Source organism: Bemisia tabaci, chromosome 5 (assembly GCF_918797505.1).
Source record: "Bemisia tabaci chromosome 5, PGI_BMITA_v3".
In the NCBI taxonomy this organism is placed as follows: Eukaryota; Metazoa; Arthropoda; class Insecta; order Hemiptera; family Aleyrodidae; genus Bemisia; species Bemisia tabaci.
The window spans coordinates 19,790,532-19,804,959 of NC_092797.1; the positions used below are offsets into that span (position 1 = coordinate 19,790,532).

The 14,428-nt window shown below is 41.4% G+C and overlaps 1 protein-coding gene across 2 annotated transcripts in view; it reads left to right on the forward strand.

Annotated features, from left to right (window-relative positions):
* The first annotated feature begins 592 nt into the window (after positions 1 to 592).
* Positions 593 to 14,428, forward strand: part of kst (spectrin beta chain, non-erythrocytic 5 kst) — a 161,528-nt gene continuing 147,692 nt past the window's right edge. The window contains exon 1 of one of the 2 annotated variants that reach the window (XM_019043341.2): positions 593 to 1,034. The gene's annotated coding sequence lies outside the window, so the exon portion shown is untranslated. The remainder of the gene's footprint in view (positions 1,035 to 14,428) is intronic. The other variant, XM_072300393.1, reaches the window with a different exon arrangement.

The window sequence follows — 14,428 nt, forward strand, 5'->3', positions numbered from 1 at the left end:
TTGTGCAACTTCTTTTGTCTTGGAGGAAAACCCCGATTATCCATTAATAGTTTCTATTTTACTCGCTAAAAACTGTAAATTTAAGACAAAAATTACCATCTAAATTTCATAGTTTTTCACGATTTCCGCAATTTTATTGCAAAGATAAAGTTGCACAATCTTAGCATCATTGCAATGCTAGTGGTTCCTTTTTGCAAAATGTAATCCATTTGTTCTAGAGGGCCTGAAAGTTTAAAAGAAAAATATTCATAGCTTGCCTAGAATATTATTTTTTTCAAAGAGCGGGGAATCCCCCAGTACTTCAATAATGAGATGAATCAGGCTTGACAGTAAAGCTAAAAGCAAGCGTATATTGCGAATTACATCGCATATTTTGATCAATATGAAAGAAAGTTCTATTATTCACAGCTCGCACGGAGCGCATCGGGGGACCAGGGAGCGTCAATTCAAATATTGGCGCTCATTTTTAAAAAGAAGCGCTGCAGTTGTGCGTTAGCCAATCACAATTCAACGAAAAAGCGGCCAGTCGCTACTGCTCTCTACCGGCGGAAGAAGAGACTATCACAGACGTTTCTTCCCATGATGCATTGCTCGTAACGATGCTCGGCCATTCATGACGTTGTCATGTTTGTGAAATTTTTAGTCGGCTCACGCACTGATTCCGAGAACGCGGCGTACATTTTACGGGAAATTTGAAAAATTCTAACGGTTCATTGAGAAATTCGTGATGTGTTATCGGCGAATTGGATACAACTCGACGCGAGATAACTCATGAATGAGTGCTGCAGTTACTTCGGTGTTTTTGTGTACAACTGTGTTATCGCGTGTTTCCAAGCCACAATATTATTGTGAAAAAGTGCCATGTGATTTCCTACCTGCTTTGGATTTGTTTTACAGTTTACTGCATGTTTGTGGTTTAACCCCCCTTTTTCTCTAATCGCATGTTTTTGTGTTGTGATTTAACTATTAATCCTTGGTTTCCATTTGTCTTACCCAAGTAAAAGGAGACAAAAACACCATCTTCAACCACTCAGGTATGTTAATTAACTTTCAAACTGTAACGTTTTTGGAGGAAATCATGAAGGCATTCCTATACTTGTTTACCTGAGTTACCTCAGAGGATCATGTTCGTTGGGCAATGAGTTCCCCAATTACTTGGAATTTATATCCTAATGCTAGCATCAAATTCCCTTTGCGTCTGATGGCCCAGCAGCTCAACAAGTGGGTGACCCCAGTCCAGCACATTCTTTACTGCAATAAGTATCCTAATCGTAAACCCCAAGTTGATTCCCTCCAAAACGTCATACTTTTCTGATTTGCATGAGTATTTTTCTGCGAAGTGAATTAAATTCATAGACTTGAGAAGTCTTGTACAGTACCAAAGTTATTTTCATCAATGGCGATCTGTTAATTTTAATTTAAATACATACCTGTTGCGCTCATGAAGGAATTTCAGTATGTTACTGAGATGGTTTTGATGGGATCCGTTTAACTGAGTTGAATATTTAGAATTAAAATTTGACAATTGTCAATAAGCACCGAAGCTAAGCACACCTGCGCTGGAAAATCGTTAACTTTTTCTCATGATTTGAATCAATTGGTGCTTGCCAATGTAAGTATAGCAATGCACATTACGTACAAATACTTAAGTAATGACTGCAGATTATAACATTCTGTTTTGTCAAACTCAGTCAGATTCACAATCTGTTGGATGTAGTCGCATCTCTGTAGTCTTCAATTGCAGAATCTTGATTAGGTAGTATTCGTATCATAAAAAAAGTAGGCAGGTCTTAATCTTTTCAATTAAGAGTGATACAAGTAAATAGGTAGCTGGCAGACAAATTGCGAGTCTATGAAGTGAGTGCTGAGCGACTGATTTTAATCAGAGAGAAAATTGATGACCTTATGTTAGACGAGCGAGTTAATTAGTCAAAGGCTGACTTTATACCTCTTTTATTTTAAGTCCTTTTGCAATTGCGGTAGCATTCATTTCTTGACCACCAGGTTCAATAAGAAGTAGTTGATTGGTTGAAAATTCTCATTCTAAAGAGAACAGTTAACACACATCTTCCATGTTATTACTGATGTTGAAGGCAGTCATGTTCACATTTAATGTTACTCAGAACATGAAAGTTAATGGGTTCCTTTTGTCAGGAGTAGAAATCGAGAAAAGCACTTCTGATTTAAAGTACCATTTGACGGGAGAAAATGAGTGCCGGCATTCACTTTCCAGTCTTTACTAAGTACCTATTCATGCACACTGAATTGCCCTGTTAGCCGGCCTGGAAACCAGATATTGACTTCTCAGCTGTTGTTGCCATGGTAGTCGTACATCCACTTACATTGTGAAGATGAAACATTGAATATTGGTCTTTTGCATTCATGCCATACTTTTCTCCCTTAAATGCTTATTAGATATTTGCAGAATTTAATCATTCATTCAGCCAGAGGTTTACTTTAAACAGTGTTTTTAAACCCCTGAGCAGATTTAGAATAGAAAGAGAGCGTTTTCTTGGTTGATTTCTCTAAATATTTGTTCTGTCCTCTATTATTGATTCATTTCTATAAGTTTGGAGTATTTTTTTGACTGAAGAAAATCTTGCCGAAGATATTTGAATCACACGCGTTGGTCACGTAAATCAGTAGAATGCCCAGCATGATCTTATTGAGGTTAACTGATGTTTTGCTTCGGAACATTAAATTTACTAATCAAGGGATTGCGAAGGTCCCCCCTCCCTCTCCTGGAAAAACCTAAGGAGAAAACCTTTTCATCAACGATAAAATTGATTGTCTTCAATTTATTTTTCAAATGGAAATCGTGGCATTCATAAATGTTCGTCAGTAATTTGAGACGGGCGGAAAGCGAAGATTTGCCTTCATTTTCGCGTGATACCGCATAACTACTCCGGAGTTAGAATAGTTGCGCGCTGATTGTCCCTTTTGATTAGTGTTGTCGATTCGTTTAACATTTTTACGAAAATTTCCATGAACATCGTTCAAACATACGATTTTTTCCAGCAGTTTTGTATGTAAGTTTACGTAATTGCCCGTTTTTCATCTCAATATCGCGGCAGATTAGCGATTTTTCCAGCGGTTTCGGAAAACCTAAGAAAATCACGAGATTTTCACCTCCATATCGCAGCAAATGCGCGATTTTTCTGCGGTTCTGCGAAAACATAATATTCTGCTTTTTAATTAAAAGTGTCTACCTACCTATTAATTGGAAAATATTTTGTCCACTCAAAACAGACGCCTTACACCAAGTACCTACCTAACCGGAATTTTTCTTCCTATCATTGACATTTTTCCCAAGAGGGTACAGAAGAAAACCTTCTACTCAACCATTTATTCAGTGTTGAAAATCTTAGGAAACGATTAAACTACCAAAAATTTCTACAAATATAATTTTGAGGTATCCTTGAGTAAGAGTATAACTTTCGTACAAAGAAGTACCAGGCACCTACGGTGGCTTAAACCGCCGCACAGTGGATCGAGTTAATAAGAAAAGTCGGACATAAAATTTTTGACTAAAACTGCAGATTTTTTCGTCTTATTTTAAATTTAAAAGGGTGTTTCATGAAGTAAATTTCACGAGAAAACCAGTGGAACCACTCTTAGGACCTCTAAGTTTGGTATGAACGGAGTTACAAGCTTTTAAAGTTTCCAAATTATGTCCGACCTATCTCGTTGGCTCGCACCACCGTGCGCCGTTCATTTCTATTGTTTGTTTACGTCGTCGCTGAGGATTCACTCTAAGTCGGTCGTATTCACTCGGGAAGCAGCAGAAGCTAATATTGATACTTGTTATACGTGCGTAAACTGCTCATGAGAACACGTAGATAATTATTGGCCTCGTTAGAGACTTATCCGTCCAAGTAGCAAATGCCGGCAACTGATAACATTTTACCTAGCGCCGGCCGCATCGCGCCACCGCACCGGCCGCCGGGGCACCGGTTATCAGCACAAATACAGGTGCAAGGTGTTTTCTCGGCTCTTATTATTATTAATCTTAAATCCCGTTTCCTGACGCCTGCGCGGTTGCCCTCCTTCTTTCACAAATCGTCGTACCCCGAGCGGAGGAACGTAACTCCATTCCGAGGTTGCCAAATCGACTGTAACAAAAAAATATACATATGCAATTTGTATCCAATTTTTTCTGATTTTCGTATAAAATCTGAGGAAATATCAGTGAAATTATCAGTCAGAAATGCCCAAGATATTCCCGGTTACTGTGCAGTTTGTGAGGGAAAATTTGGCAGCATTGAAACAGAGTCGCGTGTTTCGTGAAGAGAACGAAGAAATATTTCGTTCCAGCTTTCTTCTTCACTTTTCCATTGGTTTTGAATATAGCAGTTGTATGCTCATAAGCTTGCTTTGCGCGTCAAAGTTCGTATAAATTAACATTGATGATATCTATGATATAACAATGATTAAACGGCCAATTTTGTATGCTGCACGTCAATGGATCCATTCTATCATCCTTTGTACCTAAATTATGATTAAAGACGTCTTCCATGATCTAATATGTTACTCAAACGGCGTGGATCCGTAATGATTAAACATGACTTAAGTATCGTGTTTTGCTAAACTCCCAAGTTCCAGCCATCTATTTCTTTCCTGTGATGTGCAACAGCTTTTGAAGTTACACCGTCTCATCGCCGTTTTCCGGACGAAACTTATATCTTTTCGAAAGTTGCAAAATCTGCGTACATGTTACACCCCGTTAGCAGAATTGCCCAGTCCGTCGACTGAGCAAAGGCGGATTTCCTTTTGATTCAAGCAAAAAGTCCGATAGAATCAAGAATATCTTTTCTTGTCAATGTTTCTAAGAGTCTGGACTCTAGATCCAAGTGACTTTTTTCCCAGCGACCGTTTTCTGGCCTATATTTCCAAAGGTATTTAACGTAACTTTAAAGTACCAACAAAATAAGTTTTTTGTGACGGAATAGTCATCAAAATTTGCCTTTCTCATATAAAAATCATGTCCGACTTCTTCTGCACGGAGAAAAAACTTCGTGCGTACGTAACTTTAAAGTACCAACAAAATAAGTTTTTTGTGACGGAATAGTCATCAAAATTTGCCTTTCTCATATAAAAATCATGTCCGACTTCTTCTGCACGGAGAAAAAACTTCGTGCGTGGGACCCGAAGTTGCGGTCATACGGAACTCTAAAGTTTTCGGATCACGTATCTAAAAACTTGAAGTGCAGCTGCCGAAGTTTGGACCAGACATCTGAAGTACTTCGATATATACCGAAGGATTCGGGTCACACATCTGAAGTACTCCGGTGCATTCCGAAGTGCCTCGATGTCTGACCCGAACTTCGGCAGCTCGACTTCAAGTTTGGATGCGTGATCGGAAAACTTCAGAGATCCATATGACCGCAATTTCGGGTCTCACGCACGAAGTTTTTTTCTCCGTGTGATGGTTTGCTCCATTGTGCGGCGAGGAGAGCCTCGTCCGAAGTCGTTGGCCGCTAAGAAGCGCGGTGAAATATTTCGGGTCATCTCGTATCCTCATGCTGGTAGATGAGGCGTTTAATTTAGGGATAGGCGAGCGTCATAAATTCCGCCGATTATGAAGTGAGCGCGTCGGTCGTATGGGTCGTGCGATCCTCGGGCGTCCTTTGCGTTGCGTTGCGTCTGCGTTCGCGTTAATTAAACGGGCCCGCGCGGTGCGCCCGTTAGGCGTCACGCGCTGAGCCCGGCGTTTACGGCGCCTAATAAGCGCTCGCTTATCTCCGTCGCGGAGCACTTACCGAGCAATTAGGTCTGGTCAAGATGAAGAGCAAGAGCTACCCGCGACTTTTCTCCGTCCTGTGTCTCTGCTGATACCGTGTTTCCCGAGCGAAAGAACGTAACTTTATTTACACCGCGTTTAGCAAAAAAGAACCAAGCCACATCAGCTACTGCCAAATTTAACTGGGCAATTAAATTTTCTACAAGAGAACGCGTGTGCGGATTCCTTTGAAAATTTTGAAGAATTTGCTTCGTACTTCACAGATAATTCACTGAAATTTGCATAAAAATCCGCTTAACCGCGGTTTTTATGTAAAAAATAGAAATGCCTAGGTCAAGTTGGCAACGGCCTGATGTGGCTTGGCTCCTTTCTGCCTAACGCAACCTATTTCAGCGTTGATGTTTCTTCTCCCAATGTCTAGTTTTACCCTTAACCGGAATCCTATTTTTCAAAAAAGGCAAAATCGGTGTGCAAAGAGACTAGATTAAAGGAGGGTAGAATAATAAATTAGGATGAAAGGGAAGGAGTAATCCCTGTACTGCCGTGCCAAGGAAAAACGCCGTATGAGCCTTGATGCGTTGCCAAATTTCCTTTGATGAAAAACGAATTTACTGGAAAAGTTCCAAATGTTTTTCTTCACATGTTTCAGGCAATTTTTTTCACATTTTAATCTAAAGCATCTGAAAATTCCAGGAAAAATATGCATTAAATTCTTCAAAAATACATGTTTTATCCGCGGAAATTTGGCAATTCCGTTCATCCATAGCCTGGTAGTATGAAAGTCTGCATGGATGAGGAGGAAGGAGGCTTCTTCAGAAAGAAAGTCTCTTGGATCCAGAGTTTAGACTCTTGACTAAATCCGCTAAAACTAAGGGGGTTGGCTCTCGATTCAAGACAAAATTCGATTAAATCAAGAGTTATTTTCTAGTGTCGACCTAACTTTCACGGAACCTGACTCTGATGCGAATTGAATATCCGCAGCAAGTTGAACTTTCCCATTGGTACATTTTTATTTTCTACCTAGAAACCTAGATGTAGGTACCTAGACCTAGATATGTGAGCCACTGGTCGCGAGAATTTCTTTTCCTGAGCTCCCTTTCGAAGAAGAGAGGGATGGTAACCAGGGCACTCCTCGACTACCTAATCCAGTCCCGCCAATTTTGAGGAAGGGCGTTTCAAATTCAGTTCGGCGAAAAATATCGTGGGCGCGTTCTGCTCAGGAGCCCCAGATTTGGTGCGGCTTAACCGTAAAACTGTATTATACGCAGCATTCACATCGACTTCGGTAGCGAGAATGCCTCGTGAACCACGTGTTCCTCGGCCGCACCCTGTGAGCGGATCAAAGATTCCGAACACTGCATTGCTCTGCCGTTCTAAGGAAGAACGCCATATGAGCCTTCAAACGTTGCCAAGTATCCCTCGATAAAAATCGAATTTACTAGGAAATTTTTGAATATTTTTTTCCAAAATTTTCAGACGATTTTGTACGCAATTTAATCTGAATTCTCTGAAAATTTCAAGAAAAAATATACATAAATGTTGGCAAAAATACATGTTTTATCGAAGGAAAGTCGGCAACTTTCGAATGTTCATACGGCGTTCTTCCTTAGCACGGCAGAGCTGCTGTCGAGAGCAATCGGTCTTGATTGATGATTTCTTCTGTTCTTTGCTTTCGTGTAGCCGCGAAAAAAGATTAGATAAAAGAATTTTAAATTTTCGTTCCCAAGTGCCTGTTGGATGTGTGGGTCGGTGAAGGTGTGTGCAAGTACGTTTTATCGCCGTCGTAAATTTTTTATTTGAGGATTTCGTCCGGGATTCGAAGGACAGCAGCAACTCGATTGTTGAGTCGATATCAAATGACCTTAATCGATAAAAATCATCGCTAAGATAAGGGTTTATCGATTAGGATCATTCGATAACGATTCAATAATCGACCAGCTAGCCTTATTTTATTGTCTGTTCCCTTCACGATCTAAGTGCCGCGAAAAACTCGGGAATCGAATGAGAACGAGATCGCAAAAACGCAAAAAGAGAATAAATGACGGATGTACTTGCTTAAATTTTTTTTTTTTAATCTCACGAAACACGAAGATTTCATTTAAAAATGGAGGGAAATGAAATAGTATTCGACGATGGTTTCGTCAAAATCTGGCAGAGGTGCAAATAAGCCTGAAAATCGAGATCGAATTGTGGAAAGTTCTGAAAATTGTAAACACTCAGGCACTTACAAATGTTGATTTATTTTCCTTATTTTGTTCTTTTCACTTATAGGGTTGCCAAGGTCAGGGAAAACCGGGAAATGTCAGTAAATTTTAAAAAGTCAGGGGAAAACCGTTAATTAATCTTTATTTGCTTTCTAGAAGGGGTTTGGCGTTTCAAACAACAATTTTTGATCGAAAAATATTTCAAATTAAGTATGTCTTTCCAACCATCTGGTACATCTTTAGTTGTCAGGGAATTTCACTCAAATGTGTCAGGGAAATGTCAAGGAAATCCATATTCTAAATTTTGTTGCAACCCTGCCTTTAGTCGGGGAGTCTTGTCCTATGCAAATAATAATACGATTCTACAATTTGTGAATGTAGATTTATCAGAATAGAAATTGCAAACCAACCGTAAATTTTGTAAAGATTTAATTCAGCGCGTTGTGTTGAGTTTTGAACGCTTGGAGAAAAACCAGCGCGTTCCAGAGAATTTCGGATACACACCTAGATTTATTTGCACCCCTGGAATTTGAAGACGACCGTAGTAAAAAATGCACTCTTTTGAGAGGCGGAAAATTTTTCGTCGAGTAGAGACGATAAGTTATTTGCCCTTCAGAGTAGACAATGAGACAATTCGCTCGTCAATTTTCAATACTAATTCTCCACAATTGTGGCGGTATTTGCATAATTTAGGAGCTAATTCTTTCGGAGGCAGCAAAATTTTCAAGGTAGAAATTGAAATGAGAGCCAGGAGAGTCCAAACGTCGCGCTGGACTGTATGACACGTACATATTCAACATAAGTATTCTGAATTCTTTCCTACAACTTCTGAGGTAAACAAGTGATACAGTCATCATAAAAAAAAAAAAAAAAAAAAAAAAAAAAAAAAAAAAAAAAAAAAAAAAAAAAACGTCGGAAAGAAACGACGCTCTAAGTCATAATAATATCTGTAGAAACAATTTTTTCAGTGTGTTAGGCGAATTTTATTAGAATTTTTGATCATAAACTTGCTTATCAACCCCCATTAAGAGAAACGTATTTGCGTTTTTTTATATCTTGCCGCTCGTCATTTCATTGCTCAGTTAATTTGTGCGGGGTCTTTGAAATCTATCGTCTCCGAGCGCATGCGACTAATTCATTGAGGTCAAAGTTCGATTATGCGAAGACAAGGAGGATGTTAACTCGGGAGCTTGACGCAGGCACGGAGGAGAGGGAGGGACAGGGACGGAACAGGAACACGAAGCCGTGCAGGGCAGGGGAGGAAGCCCTAGTCGGCAGCTGGGTTCTCTGTTGCGGCCGGAACTAGCAATAAGTTCCATATCTTGGAACTCCTACTCGAGAAGACTTCCTCACTTCGTTTTTTAACAGTATCAATGCGTGGAACAATCACTGAATTTATCTATCGTAGGCAGTTAAAGATCTTTGTAAATAGAGAATTTGCAGGTGTCTGAAATTTGATGAATTTCGTGTTTAAGTGGAAACTACTCAGCGAACTGAACACGAAGATACCCTTGGCTCATGAATTGAACAATTATTAGAGAAGATATCACAGAATGATCTAATCTGCTAAAATAAATGTGTTTAAATGGGAAGTGCCACCATATGACGTCGCTAGGCGGTCCATTTTCTTACTTTTAATTCTATTTTTATACTATTTCCTATATCAGAAAAAAATTCAAAAAAATACTGTGAAATCAGCTCTCTAAGCACTTTCAGATGAAACAATAAAAAATTTACGTGCAAATTCTCCATTAGTAGGTAAGCAGAATGTCCACCAGTCCGGATTTACCGGAAACTCCGGAAATAAGTAGTACTGATTTTTTAAGGGCGGTCCGGAAGTACTGGAAAAGTGCGGTTTCGCAAGAAAGCCCGGAATTTTTTCCTCCATAGTTCGCGTGTTTTTAAAAAAAGCTTGAAAAGTATGCAATCCCCTGTGCGTTGATTTTTAGAGTATTTGCCTGCAAGATAGCGATTCTGCAGTCGGTTCATCTCCAAGCCACCAATGAAATTTTGTGCTTACGTCATTTTTGTCGCAATCAGAGTGAGAATTTCTAATTTTCGAAATCTTTGTTTTGATGGTCAAATCTTTCGACTGCAGTGACGCGGCGTGAATGATGGATTATCGATATTTCCCAATTCAAAGCTATGGTAAAGAATCGACTATTAAGGTGTTCGTTGCGAACACCCTGTTTATCGATCCTTTTCCACAGGTTTTAATGGCAGATGAATAGATTTATCGCAAAACAAGCCACCTGCTTTAGAGACGAGCAAAATCGATGAACGATGCAGATCAAGCGCTCGGTAAGTAACAGCACACGTGCTCAAGTCACTTGACGGCAAATCAAGTGCTGCGTATCACATTGCCTTCCACCACCACCGCCGCCTACCACTGTAAATTAAAAACAGTCAACCGCCTCCCATTAATAAGCCAGATCATTCCTGTTGCCGTTGCCTGCATTTTTTCTGGGATAAGAAAGAGGTTGACTCAAGTAATGCCTTCACACTGAGGAAGCTGTTCCTATTAAAATGTCGCGACAAAATTCTCGTAGAATCAACCGTAAATCTCATTAAAGTAATATGCCGTCGATTTGATGTAACAAGAGCAGTGTTTAAAGCGAGGTTTCACCTTGTTTCCACAGGAATTTTGTGTCGCGACAGATTTAGGAGGAATCCTGTCGATCCAATCCTGTATTATCCGAAGGCAAAACTGTAATTCATTTTCTGTCCGGTAGTTTTTTCTTGTTTATTTCTTTACTCTTCAATTCAATGTTTCCTCACGATTAAAATAGAGGATGCTTTTCTCAGTGTACACGGAGAAAAAAACCTCGTGCTTGGGACCCGAAGTTTCGGTCATATGGATCTCTGAAGTTTTCGGATTGAGCATCTGAACTCTTTAGGTCTAACTGTCGAGGTTCGGATCACATATCTGAAACTCCAGTTCTTACATATGAAGTACTTCAGATGTGAGAACCAAAGTTTTTCATATGTGAGAACCGAAGTTGTTCGGAGGTGAAAACCGAAGTACTTCAGATGTAAGAACTGAGGTTTCAGATGTGTGATCTAAACCTCAGCAGCTGGACCTAAAGTGTTCGGATGCCCAATCCGAAAACTTCAGAGATCCATATGACCTAAACTTCGGGTCCCACGCACGAAGTTTTTTTCTCCGTGTAGCGTGCATTTCCCAAGGCGCGGCAATTTTTTTTTTTTTCTTGACTCCCCAATTAAATTTTCCTCACGATCGAAATTTCATACTCTTACAGAGTGATCAAAAAGTCCCATACTATCAGCACCAGATCACCCCTGTAACTTTTGAACAAATTTAGATAGAGGCTCGAAATTTCGGAAGTGAGAATTATTCCCTTTGACCTGGTGAACCTAAAAAGGGGCGAGAACCTTAGAGGTTAGGGTACGGGGGAGGTGCGAGATTTTTGAATCATAGTTTATAAATGGACGGTGTGGCACACGTAGTCGCTTCCATTGAGAATTGTACATGTACATGTGAGCGAAAATCGTCGCAAAATGTGCCGTGCATGTTCTAGGTATGCAATTGATCTCTCCTCCCCAGTTTCTCGTCATAGAAATCCGGGGTCAAGTCAGAGTTGAGTCCCCGGATTTTCGGACCCTTCAACGATGGCAACATCGCGGGATGTTGCTCTCCGTTTACACCAAAGCTAAAGAAGCTTTAAGCTCTCGAAAGCCGGCAACGGAGCTTGGAAGTCAAGTTGACGATTCTGGAGAGGGAAACGGCTCGAGTGGTGGCTTCGGGTTGAGCGGCAGCATGGCCTGGTAGTCCTGGCATGGCCGCTCCGAGAGTGATGTGGCGGTAGTGGCGGTGGCTTCCAGCCGGGGGGGGGGGGGGGGGGGGGGGGCTACGAGTTTCCTCGGCTACGTAATACGTTATTAGCGTCGCCGCGAAGAACGATCCTGGAGGGGGGGGGGGGGGGTGCGACAGGGAAAGGAGTGGCCGAGCAGCGCGCGGCTCACGATGGCCCAGGCTCCCGGCTTCTTCGATAGCGATACTCGTAGTTCGATGGTATACGTGACCCGGGACCACATCACTGCCGCACCATTATCGCCATCGTCGATGTGTTGTGCCCGGAACATGCGAAAACAGCAACAAGGGATTGATATTTTCGCTCGAAATTTTGAGGTGCTCCAGATTGCATTTATTTTACGGGGAGAGCTCTAACACCGGGTCCTCTTGCCATTAGTGGTCCAGGATGTCTAAAAGTCCGGAAAGTCCAGAAAAAGTACTGATTTTTTAAGGGCAGTCCGGAAGCACTGAAAAAGTGCGGAAATTCCGCATGAATGTCCGGGATTTTTTGTCACTTCTGACGTAATTCGACCGAGAAATTCAAATTTTTGAAATTTTTCGAGTTTCGATAATCGGAGGTACTGAAAAAGTACTGAACGTTTCTATTGAAAAGGTACTGAATTTTTAGGAATGTACTGTAAAAGTACTGATTTTTGGCCAGCCTGTTTTAGTAGACACCGTGGTGGTCACGACGACTAAAAAATTTGCAACTTTTTTTTTCCTCTCCATACTTAATCCTTGATTTACTAATCTATGAATAAAGCTCTTGCTTGCGTGTCAGCAATTTGCGATTCAAATATTGATTTCTCTGTAAAATTTCGCGAGAAATACGATGGTGCCTCTGGCTTTCTCTATAGCAAACTCAAAAGCTTAAAAAATCTCTCGAAGTTGAGGCTGTTATGAAAGGGATATTCCGCGTTACGTTGAGAGTCCGCACCCCGATATCTAGTCAAACTCTCCACGCACAGCCACAAATAGGGAGAAAATACATTTGCAGGACTGCCGTGGTTCTAATTTTGGAGTCCCTAAACAAAGTGGAAACCCTTTTCATGTATTTGCTTCCTAGCTTTGCATGCCGGAGAGTTCGACTTGATAAAGAGATGGACTCTTAGGATAGCGTGAGATATCTTTTGCATCATGGACCCAACTTTGAGAGATTTTTTTGAGTGTTGGGGTCCGATTCAAAGAAAACCAGGGTATACCATCGTTCTTTTTGCGAAACTTTACCTAGGAATCAGTACTTAAATTCTGCATTCCTGACACACACAAGAGCTCCATTCATCACTTCTCTCATTTCCCCGATCGTGGTGCAAATTGTTTCAAGCCTCTACGTTTTCGAAGAGGCCCCTGCAATTCTTTGCATCGCATTGGGTTTTTTGCAGAGAGATTAACACAACGCGCCCTTTAAAGTGTGATTCATTTTTTGGACGCGCTCAGTTGTAAAGGTAAAATATGTAGCGTTTCCTGCGTTTCAGTGAATTATTATTCAGGATTGCCGGCTTTTGGATAACCGGAAAAATCAGGGAATTTTCGACGACCGGGAAAATTCAGGGATTTCGTTGAAAAAGTTAGGGAATTCGTGGAAAAAGTCACGGAATTATAGATTGATCAACCAATCGCTATAACATTTCACTGGTCTTCCAACTGATCTTGCACTTTCTCGTCATTTTAGGCTTGTTATCTTTTAACCAGCTCTGAATGCCCTTGTCCATAATTTAATCTCAAAAAAAGGAAATTTCGTCTGAGGCTCAGAGAAAGTCATCGTATAAACGAAGTAGAAATTTGGTTCCAAGGTCAGAGAAAGTCAGGGAATTAGAAAAGCTTTGAGTCAGAAAAAATCAAAAATAGTCGAGGAAAAATCAGTGAAAGTCAGAGAATTGCAGGATGAAAAAATTTTGGCAACCCTATTAAGTATTTCATCCGCATGGTTTGCCTCCTATTGTGCAGTGATTGTAGCGCTAGCTCTAAGATCGGGAGATCCCGGGCTCGATTCCTGGCCAGGCCACCCGAATTTGATGGTCTCAAACAATGGTCGCGTGGGACTGGTCGTAGAGACGGAGGGGGACGGGACTAAAGCGCAAGGATTAGCCCTCGTGGGCTGTTTGAACTAAAAAAATAAAGAACTGAACCGTAGCAACATCCGATTGTTGATACTGCGTCGCGGCGTCCTTCAGCACGGCAGACGCCGAGAGCGGACTCGCATTTCCAGCCGGTGAAGGTCCAGCGAAGAGCGTAACGCAGTGGAATGATACTTGCTGCTGCGGACGGAATGCTCGGACGTCGGACGTCAGACGTGGAACGTGGACGTAAGGGGACGGAGAGGGAGAGGAGGGACGCATGGACGGATGGTGCCGTGGATTCTCGGACAGGGATCACCTGGATCCGTTTCCGTCGGTGAGAAATTCACACGTTCCGTCGTCCGTCGCTTCTTTCTTACTTTCTTGCCGCCCGGCGCCCGCCCGAGGAGCCAGCAATGGAATACACTCCTTTACTTTCTCCTCGCCACTCTTCCCAGTCCATCATCCTTTTACCCTTAAAAGACCTTTGCTGGGAACCGAACGGAAATAACGTGCGTTTACGGCTCCGCGGGTCGTAGTTTATAGCGGCCGCGGAGGGGCTTAAAGTGAGAATCGACATCAATTTTCTATGTATCGCAAGAGGCTGATCTGC